This window comes from Zingiber officinale, chromosome 4B (genome assembly GCF_018446385.1).
Source record: "Zingiber officinale cultivar Zhangliang chromosome 4B, Zo_v1.1, whole genome shotgun sequence".
NCBI classification, from domain to species: Eukaryota; Viridiplantae; Streptophyta; class Magnoliopsida; order Zingiberales; family Zingiberaceae; genus Zingiber; species Zingiber officinale.
Window position 1 is genome coordinate 85,424,526 of NC_055993.1, and position 11,099 is coordinate 85,435,624.

General features: G+C 41.2%; 1 non-coding gene across 1 annotated transcript; it reads left to right on the top strand.

Annotated features, from left to right (window-relative positions):
- Positions 1-752: 752 nt before the first annotated feature.
- Positions 753-858, top strand: LOC121978852. The gene has a single exon (XR_006111191.1). It is a non-coding gene; the product is annotated as a small nucleolar RNA R71 (small nucleolar RNA).
- Positions 859-11,099: the final 10,241 nt, after the last annotated feature.

Sequence of the window (11,099 nt, forward strand, 5' to 3'; positions counted from 1 at the left end):
CATCTGAAGAGTCCTCATCTTCATATACATCCAGAAATCTATACTCAACCATATTAGTGTTACAAAATTTGCCAAAGTCTTCATTTTCATTGACCCTCACTAGCCTTTGTGGAAAAGGAACCTTTAGTGAAGGTCTTGGGAAAGGTACTTCCTTTTTCCCATATTCCCTTTGAGCTTGCGGAGGAGGTCCAACTTGCTTATCTAGTGTAGGTGTGATCAATCGTTGAGGGAAAGATACTTGTGGCCTTTGGGAACTTCCTGGAGTAATGAAACTGAGTTCTTGAGGTCTTCTATTGTTCTTCTCCTCAATTCTAAATAAATCTTTCTTCAGTAGTTCTTTATGATTCTTGTCACTTCTCAACTTAAAATTATTACACTGTTCACTAGACACTGTCTGTGTAGGAGGGGGATCTTGTTTGAACCATTTTACAATAATGCTATCAATCTTTGCCCCCAAATGTTTGAACTCCTCATTCTGTGACTTGTGGATTTCAAAACTCTTGGATGGTTGAATTGTATTTTGTTTGACAGACTCTCTTGTATATATGGCTTGTACTTCTTAAATTTATGAGGGATATTCCATCCAACTTTTCCTTGACCATTCATGGAGGTTCAATGCTACTTGATCAATTAATGAATATGCTTCGTCTACACTCTTGTCCATAAAAGAACCTCCAGCTGATGAATCTAACAAACACTCATCTGAGAAAGAAAGTCCCCTATAGAATATGTGCAGGGTCAGCCATTTTTCCAAACCATGATGAGGGCACTATCTTTGTAGACTCTTGAATCTGTTCCATGCTTCAGATAATGATTCTCCGTATGCCTGAGCAAAATTTGTGATGCAATTCCTCATATAAATTATTCTACTTGGAGAAAAAAAATGATTCAGAAATTGCTTCTCTAATTGTTCCCAACTTGTGATGCTTTGAGGACGGAGAGAATATAACCAAATCCTTGCATTATCCTTTATGCTAAAAGGAAATGCCATCAATCGAACTGTGTCTGCTGACACTCCTTCACAATTCATCATATTACAAAGTTCTAGAAATGTCTCAAGATGTAGATAAGGACTTTCTGATATTTCTCCTCCAAATTTGTGACCTTGTATCATAAAAATTAACTCTGGGTCAAGTTGGAAACTTTCTGCTTCAATATGAGGCTGCACAATGGGAGATAAAAATCTTGCAGAAATGGGTGTAGAGAAATCTCTTAAGGACCTGCTTGACATGTTAGTGCTCATGGTATCTAAAAAAATTATGAGAAAAGAACAAAAATGAAGAATTAAAGACAAGAAATAAAATGTTATATGAAAAGCAAGAAAGAAAATGTAGAATTTAAATTGCAAGAAAGAAAGTGCATAATGAAAACAAGAAAGAAAATGAAAAGGAAAAAGAAAAATGTCTAGGGTAACTCATATGTTAATCAACTAATGTTAATTGAAAATAGTCTCCGACAACGGCGCCAAAAACTTGTTACGATTCCGCAAGTGCACGGATTCATCGTCAGAAATATATAAGATTGTCGAACCACAAGAACTGTTGATTAAGCATTAGATGTCACAAAGTAAGTTATCTAGACGGTCGAAAGTTGGCTTTGACGCTTACGAACTAACGAGTGTGATTAAAGAGAGGGAAAGAAGATTGAGATGAAGAGAGAGGAGAGAGAGAATTGATCTTGGAGGGAATGAGCTTTGGGAGATGGATTCTAGGATTTTGGTTTCTTTATAATACTAGGAGATATTACATAGATTGCTTACTTTCTACCCTCTATGTCCATGCTCTTGCAGGAAGTTAAATTGGTCAATATCCCTAAGTATCGAATAGAGATGATTCCTATGAAATCCTATAACGGTTAACCCCTATCATGAGGGCACCTCAGTAGATTACAGAAATACATGTCTAGTAAATAACAATAAGGATAAAGACAGAGATTTGGTACGATTTCCTACTTCCTTATGGAGGAATTGCCTCTCCTTTCAAGAGAATGTCCTAGACATCCGTGAACGGGTCACCCTTGTCACTAGGGCCCCTCGGGTATACGATCTAGAGCACTCTTTCTACGAGAGCAGCAATTCCTAAGGGATTGTTTCTCCTTTTAAGGGAACACCCTAGACGTCCGAAAAGGGTTACCCCCGTCACTAGGGCACCATGGTCAATACGCTCTAGGGCATCCCCTTTGCGTGATTAACAATCCTCCACATCAATCAACAAAGCATGCAAAGAAATATAAATATGTCACACACACAATTCATCATGAACAAGGCATTAGCAAGTCATTGAATAGAAATATGGTGAATCTACATAGTTCTACATCTCCATCACATTACAAATACTTCCTAATCCTAGAAGAGGATCTCTACTACATTGTGAGGGAAGAACAACCCCAAAACATAAAGTAAAGCATACTTACAACCCTTGCTGTGAGAAGAAGGGGAAGAAGAGATGCTTGTCGAGGTTTCTGATGTCTTGGGGATGCCTCCTTGCTCTAGAGATGGACGGAACGTCAAGGGATGACGGTGGATGAAACTCTAGGGTTTCCTCTGAAGGAGAGAGCCCTTTCCCAAGGAGAGGAATGAAGTCCCGAACCAAAGATGTCCCAAGAATAGAGGTCTTGACCCTTTTATAAGCTAGGGCACAACCGCGACAGCACGACCGTGCGGATATGGCACGGCTGTGCCCTTTCTTGTCTCTGGCCGCGCTGCACGGTCGTGCCAATTGGCACGGCCGTGTGGATTTGGGATGCTGGTCCTAGGACACGGTCGTGTAGGATTGCACGGTCGTGCAGAGCTTGGCTTCGGTCGTGGGGGCACGGCCGTGCAGGATTGCACGGCCATGCAAAGATCTGTCTCTGGTTGGTCGAATGACAGTGCAAGAGTTGCACAGTTGTGCACTTCCCTTCTTCTGTTTGGCCACATGGTCGTGCGGGGTTGCACGGTTGTGTTCTCTGCCTCGTTCCGGTGCGTCAACAATCGCTATTTTTTCTCTGAAAGTTGTCCCTGTCAACAAAAAACTAAACAAAGAGCAAATATCCTAACAAAAGAGTATTCATGATGAGTATATGATAAAAGAGACAATTATACAAAGAATCTATACGTATAAAGCAAGTGAATGTGCATTAAAACATACATAAACAATCATGATATTTACGCACATCAATTTGCAGCTGGTCTAATACCTTCTTGAATATAATATTCACCGACCTTTCTGTATCAACAAAGGTTCGGTGAATAGTATAGTTAGTGATTACTGTTCAGATGATCAGGGCATTGTTGTGAGGGATCTCCACTCCCTCTAAGCCTCAGGAGGCGAAGTTTATCTCAGGTCCTTCGGCTTTCTCCTTGTTGCATCCAACAGCGTGGATCTCCAGTTGCCGAGCATGTGATTTCCTCGTTCGGATGGAATCACCGTCGGTCGATCCACCGGTGATCATTCCAATTTCTCCTTGAGCAGTGTTTCTCATGTTCTCCTCCTCTCGGGCTGAGGCTTTGTTCTGCTTGGCAGGAACTCGGGCGGGGCTCGTGTCATTCCTCTGCTGGGCCTGATGATGTCGACGCTCAGACGCCCCTCTCTCATCCTCCCTCCGGTTGGTTGACCAATGTCTATGATGTCGATATGATGATGGTGACCGATGATGATATCCTCGTGGAGTCGGTCAGCTTGCAATCTGCATCAGATTATAGCAGTCACGCGTGTTGTGCATCGATGACTGATTGAAGGAGCAGAATAGTGGTGTCCATGCTTTGCCTTTTGCAGCCTTTGGGTGACCGGCTGTAATAAGCTGCACGACATGTGTCCTCGACTCCTGGTGTTGTTGGGTTCCTCTCGATCAGGACCTCTTTGGTGGTTGATGGCTACTCGATGTCCGCCGCTCGGGCGCTGCTAGGGGCTCGACAGGCGCCTCCTTTCTCCTGGCCGCTTGGACTTCTTTCACATTTATGTACTCTGTGACCCTTCTAAGCAGATGATCGAAGTCCCTCAGCGGCTTCCTGATGAGTAATCGGAAGAACTTGCCTTCAGTGAGGTCTTGGGCGAAGGCGTTCACCAATACTTCTGAGGAGATCGAGGGAATGTCCATGGCCACCTGGTTGAAGCGTTGGATGTAGACCCTCAATGCCTTCCTGGGCCCTTGCTTTAAGGAGAATAAATTGACGCTTGTCTTTTGGTGGCGGTGACTACTGGCGAAGTGGTGTAGAAATGCCCCTCAGAAGTCCTTGAAGCTGCGGATTGATCCGTTCGACAATCTCTTGAAACAAGGTTGCTTTGATCCGGAGAGAGTGGTGAGGAAGACCCGACACTTCACCCCTTCGATGTAATAATGAAGTGTGGCCGCGTTGTCAAACTTGGCCAAGTAGTCGTCCGGATCGGTAGTCCCGTTGTATTCCTCGATTGTCAGCGGGGTGTAGTGTTTGGGTAGAGGGTCATCTAGAATCTCCTGTGAAAATTGCTGATTGATCCGCTCGGGTGAATCATCGCCCCTTGGTGCCTTCCCCTTTCATGCGTCCCGAACGGGTGCATCATCCAAGGAAGACCCCCGGTCCTTGCCCGCTTGGCCCCATTCCTCTAATGGAGTTCGGAACAACGCTTGATGAAATGTGATCGGCACATTGGGTGTCTCCCCATATGTGCCGGTTAGTTTATTGTTTAGTCCCCGAGCGGATGCACGCTCCGCTCGGTCTCCATATTCTACTTGATGCCCTACCGCTGATGCCGTGGGCTCTTACGCTTGGCGCTCGGCCAACACTTGTTATTGTTATTGCTCCAGTATCCTTGCGTCTTGGGCTTATATAAGCATATCGAGCTCCTCCTTTGTCAGCGTCATCGTGATGAGTCATCCAGCATCTTCCATCTTCTCGTCTTGGATGTAGGCTACCTTCCCACAGACAACGCCAAAATAATCCTGTCCGAAAATGGGGAGGTGGAAAGTTAGGGATGTGGTTGCTGCGTTGACTGGATGTAGACTGTGTCCACTCTACAAAACAAGTAACATCAGTGCCGAGCCAGGGAAGGGGTCCCGGTGTTGGCCCTCTGACGCTCAAGTCAGTCACCGGAAGTGTAGAAGGAAGCGGAGCAATAATAACGCAAGCGCAAAAAAGTAATGATGCGTACTTCCGCCGGTGATGGACCCCCCCCCCCCTTTATATAGAGCCCTGGTGGGAGACGTGCATGCTTCTCGAGGTATGGGCACGTTCTCCAATATATCCTCTAAAGGGACCTGCCAGAAAAGTACTTCTGACACTATACCTTAATAGAGTGTGCATATCCCTGATGGGACAGTAGAAGCTTCCACCGTATGATCTTGACCATACCTCGTGTCAACAGCACTATCTCCTAGAAGGATATCGAGTGATACAACAATGATCCCACTACTTGGCCGAGTGGGGTAGCCACTCGGCCGGGACCCCTTCGCTTCGTTCATGGACAGGTCCTGTTGCTTGGCCGAGCGGGGTAGCCGCTCGGCCGAGACTCCTCCGCTTTGTCGGCTTCAGCTGCTCTTCCCTATGGTGACTGAGTGTAGTAGTATATCCTCCTGTTCGGACAAGCTCTCCGGTCTCTTTAGTGTCCTACTACTCCACACTGAGCGTCTGGCTGTCTTACCATATTATTCGAGCTAGACGGTTGACCCGCCCGAACATTGATTGACCCGACCGGCTGTTATAGTCTCTTGCCGATAGGACACTGATTTCCCCGACCAACCGTTGTAGTCGTCCTCCACTCGGCTACCGTAGGTGAGCTTTTTGACACCTTAGCGTTGACTATCTTGACTTTTACCTCCACCTCGATAGTTGACCCGTGTTGGGTGGGCCCCCCTCTATCGCTGTATCACCTTGTTTGAAGTCCATCTTCAGATCGTATAGAAGACATCGAATGTATTGCATCACAAAGAAGCCACAGTCAACACTAAAATTAACATCACCAATTTAATATTCAATATTTTATATCAATATTTTCTATTCACACTTGTTGCTCGACTAACTTGGCTTCTTGTTGTGGATATTGCATTGTGCGAGACACCCATTGGTCAAAGGGATGATGCCTTTCACATTTTGGATCAATCGTAGCAAGGTGCTCACAACTATATTGTTTTAAATCTGATACCTGTAAGATTTAACAGAAAATTAAAATTTTACATCAACTAGTATTTATACTACATTACAAACATACACATGAATATTGGATGCTCATCGCTGCTTCAAATTCATATTTTGATTTACTTTCACTTGCTAGAGAATTATAATGATTAAACGTCATTGATGTGGTGTCCACCAACAATAAGTGGAAGTGTACATTATCACTGCACAAAGGTATAAAAATATACCAAAACTCTTCATCTTCTGTATCTATCTTTATCACTTGTTGCAAGGTAAACTGGCTTGAGGATTTTATTGAAGACTACAAATATGCAAAGTTATATGTTCTTAACCAAATAATAAAATGTAATCAAATATTATATACTCTCAAATCATTTAGATTCCTTACCGTGAAGAAAATTGAACAATATATAGATTTGTTGTATGTCCTACCAGACGAGGATGCCCTCCCTAAACAGAATTTTATAATACGTGTCAATTACCTCCTCTTTTGTAAACATCTCTCTGTTCACACCGGATAAGAAGGAATACACATTTAAACCAAAGGGTGGTTCCTCTAAACTATTTCATTTGTAGACCTACAAAGTAAATCAATGACTATAAATCACAACATTAAATTAGAGAACCATATAATTATCTAGATTCGAGAAGCATATAATTATCTTGACTTATCACTTAATTAAATTAACTATGTATTTCACATACTTTAGGTTCTCCAACTGGTTTTAACAAGTAGGCCACAATCTTCATCTTGTTTTTGTTGGATCGTGAAATGTCGATAGAGGGGGGGGGGTGAATATCGATTCGAAAAATAGTGTTAAAGAGAGTTAAACGCAACGGAATTTAAAAATAATAGACACAGTAATTTTTACTTCGTTCGGAGCCTGTGACGACTCCTACTCGAAGGCCCATACTCCGTGAGTACTTTCGTTGGGCAATTCACTAGTAATTCGAAATAATAATTACAAAAATAGTACAATGAATGCTAATGAAAGTTAAAACAAATACCGACAATAATTTAATAAAAAAGGAAAGGAGCGTATTGTCGGAGCTTTGTTAGCGTCGCAGAAGCGCAGAGCAGTAGAGAAAGCAGTAGAAGACTTTCTTTTTGTTGTTATTCTGAAGCTCCCCTCTGACCCTCCTTTTATATGAGGCTCGGGGCACCCCGGATCCCTTCCGGGCGCCCTGGTGAGACGTGGCAGGTCCAACCAGCAAGCTCCACGTGGCGATGCGCGAGTTTGGATAAAACTTACCTCCGGGCGCCCGGACCTCCTATTTCCAGGAACTCCTTCTCCTGCAAAATAGAGTTAGTCCGAGGCAAATATATATCCTGTAAAACAGATTGTTAGCACAGTTAAAGTTCAACAAAGTAATAGAAAAAGAGTATGACTTAGATTCCGTCTTTCCGAGACCGGAATCTAGTCACGATCTCGACTTAGATATCCGAAATGGATCTAAGTCGGATCGACGCCTAATGTTCCCTTCCCGAGAATGCGTCCTCGCAGTCACTCCCCTCCAGTGACTTACCTCACTTACCTGCCAGACGTCCGGTCAGCCCGTCGACCCGTCTGGACTTCGTGCCAGCTATCCGGTCAGCCCGTCGACCTAGCTGGACTTCGTGCCTAAGCGTCCGGTCAGCCCGTCGACCCGCTTGGACTTCGTGCTAGCTATCCGGTCAGCCCGTCGACCTAGCTGGGCTTCGTGCCAGACATCCGGTCAGCCCGTCGACCTGTCTGGACTTCTCCTGCACACTCGATCAAAGTGTCAGACAACAACAAACTAACTTAACCTAATTTATCATTCATCAAAACCTGGGTTAAATCGTTAGTGCTAACCGCACCAACAGTTTTTTCTTCTTCGAAGTCTTAAATTTCTTCTTCACAAACTATGCCCATAAACATAAAACACATTTAATTAATAAATTAAATCAAACAAAATCCTATTTCATATGCAAATACAAACTTACAACAATGACTTATTTCCTCATTTTGTTAAATTGGGCAATCCTAGCTGCATCCTTCTTTGCCTTTTCTTCAGAATTGCCTTCCATTAATGTGACGATGTCTCTTTCTTCTTCCATATCATCCACATCAATTTTTTCCTTTCCCCTTCTCCACAACATCATATTCTTTTATAAATTTTTTACCCTCTACTTCTGTTGCAACATTCTCCATAGGTTTGCATATTTGTATATTTCTCCGCTGCCTCTTAGGTAAAATCTGGAGCCATAATGGACTATCAATTGGAGTATCCCTGTAATCATAGTGATTTTTGTCACATCCTCTCCTATTTCTTATTCCAAAAGCTATTGATTCATGTTGAGAATCGTCTATAGGATCGTTTGATTGAGATTGCATGCCTTTATTTTCTATATTTTTAAGTAATTCTTTCACCCTATCATTCAAATATATGTTCTTCATTGTTAGCTCCTTAATTAGATTTGTTTGAATAATGCAATTACAACATTCCTTATTACTTTGACTTCCTGCTTCGTTCCCTTCAAATTGTGTTGTCTCCATTGGACATGAAATGTCATCAAAGCCATCAAGGTTCTCAACTAATAATTTCTCATATTGGGTAGGGATTAGGTCAATTATAACCTGTCAAATTATTAAAACACATATTAAAAAAAATCATATTAACCTAACTTAAGTGATAGTATTCAAAATTGACCTCTTCAGATGAGACTCGATCTAACAATTCCCTCACCTTACTAATATGTGAAGGAATATTTCTCTACTTATTTACTCGTACTCCTTAAATTTTGTATGGTTTTTGGATTGACACATGCTTCAAAAACCATGCCTGATTCATCATCTCAAGTGTTAGATACTCATACATGTCAGCACAATTTTATTAAATTTAACATCAAATATAAACTCACTGTCAAAAGCCCAGCAAAGCTCTTTAGGTAAGGGAGGTTGGTGTTAGAATGTATTGTCTAAGTTGATGAAAATATGTCCCCAATCTTAGGTAATTATGGAGCCATAAATTTATGGATGACTTCAACCCAGTTGAATCTAACAAGATTCTCAAAATCATCTACTATATCTATAAGACATAAAGGGACCTTATATGTACTAGAAGAAAATAAGACAAACAAATATATACAAAATGTAGAATTTATAAATAATAAAACATCCTCTTCTTCTTCAACGTGATTGGCATAAAATTTAAGCAACTCCTTAATTCTTGATCTAGCAGCTTCTTTTTTATTTAAGAAGTAAGTTAGAAAGAGGTTACCCGATGCTTTAGTTAAATTGATCGGAACCAAAGCACCTAGATCTGGAATACCAAGTAGCAAAGAAAAGTCTCTTCTTGTGAAGGCAACCGGAACACCTGGATAACTTAAATGATTAGTTAACTTCTACAAACAGATAAATAAGTATTAGACCCACGGTGGAACTGATATGATCACATACCAGGCCCACGATAGACCTGATATGATCACATATTAGGCCCACGTTAGGCCTGATATGGGATCGTATCAGACCCACCTTAGGCCTGATTTGGGATCGTATCAAGCCCACGTTGGCCCTGATATGAGATCATATTAGGCCCTCATTTGTCATAATACCCCACTTTCAGGTCCATTAGCTATCTAAAATATTAACCTTTTCAAATTATTTTATTTTACTATACAACTATTTCGTGATTAAAATTGACAATTAAAAGTTGTACTTGAGAATCTAAATGTTTGAGAAGTTGAATCCCAATTTTGAAATATATTGACCAATAAACCATGGATATGTTGCATTTCTTGTATGTCCAAGAAAATACTAAAGGGTGAGTGTTTGATCATCGCTATGGGTTCATCATGTAAAATAACAGCTCCATGATGTGTTTCTTTCTTTGTGGATGCTTGAAAAAAAATTTTAAAGTGACATAAGACACTGTAAAGTCGCGATCAGTGTGGATTTATAGGTGGAAATACTTGATGTCATCTGAGGGACACACGAAGACACTTAGGTAGGGTTTGAATGGGGGGACAATTTCGCCACTAAAATAATGCTACAATTGGAGAGATACGAAGAGAGGTGAAGCATGCCCGAGCTGAGAGAGGGAGGGAGAAAAATAATGACTCCATCACCATAACTATTTTTTTTTAAATAAAAAAGATTCAAATTATGATTTGGATGTCTGAAAAATGACAACTTAGAAGAGGAGGTTGCTGGGAGGGTTAAAATGGGAATTCCATATCATTTTACTGTGCCCTTTGATAAATACACAATTATGATATGCCTTTTGATAATTTTCATTTTCTGCATACTCCTTTTGATAAACTACTGTAAATAAATGGATAGTGTGCTTCAATCTCACTCATCCATTAAATAATATTTATGACGAGATATGCATGGACCTATATAGCCTATATTAGCTAATTTTTTTTGTTTTAAGATTTTGGTGCCCCTCCAATTTGTGGGCATGAGGCACTTGCCTCGCATGCTACATAAAAGGTTCCGGCCATCTTCACCACAGCCACTGCTTACTGTGAGATGATTCAGAATACATTGACAGGGCCTCAAACAGGTAGCATATGTAGTTATAGGTTTATGTATGTTTGCAAAATTTGCTAAATAGAAATAGTCCTTGTACATCTTCAATTTTTTTGTGAATCAATGTGTATTTGTGCTGGCTAGGATTTGACGGCCGCTGCCTCAGTGGTCGCCACTGCTGATCATCAAGGGGAAAGCTTGTTTCATTTTTGGGCTTCATGGTGAGGGTAAGACTTGAATCTCATCAGGATTTTGTTAGGTTTTTATACCAAAACATGAAATCGAACTCTTCTCTTGCATAATCGTCAAAAAAAAAAAAATTGCTATAGTGAACTACTTATGTCAGAATCTCAGTTGAAAAATATATGGATAGAGTGTGTTTCTTCAGTTCAAACACATGTTAACACACACGCTTAAGCTAATTTACCAGGAAAAGATCAATGATAAAATTTGCTAATTTTCCACTACCATACATACAAGTTTCTCTGACAATCTTAGTCTTTCTCCAATGT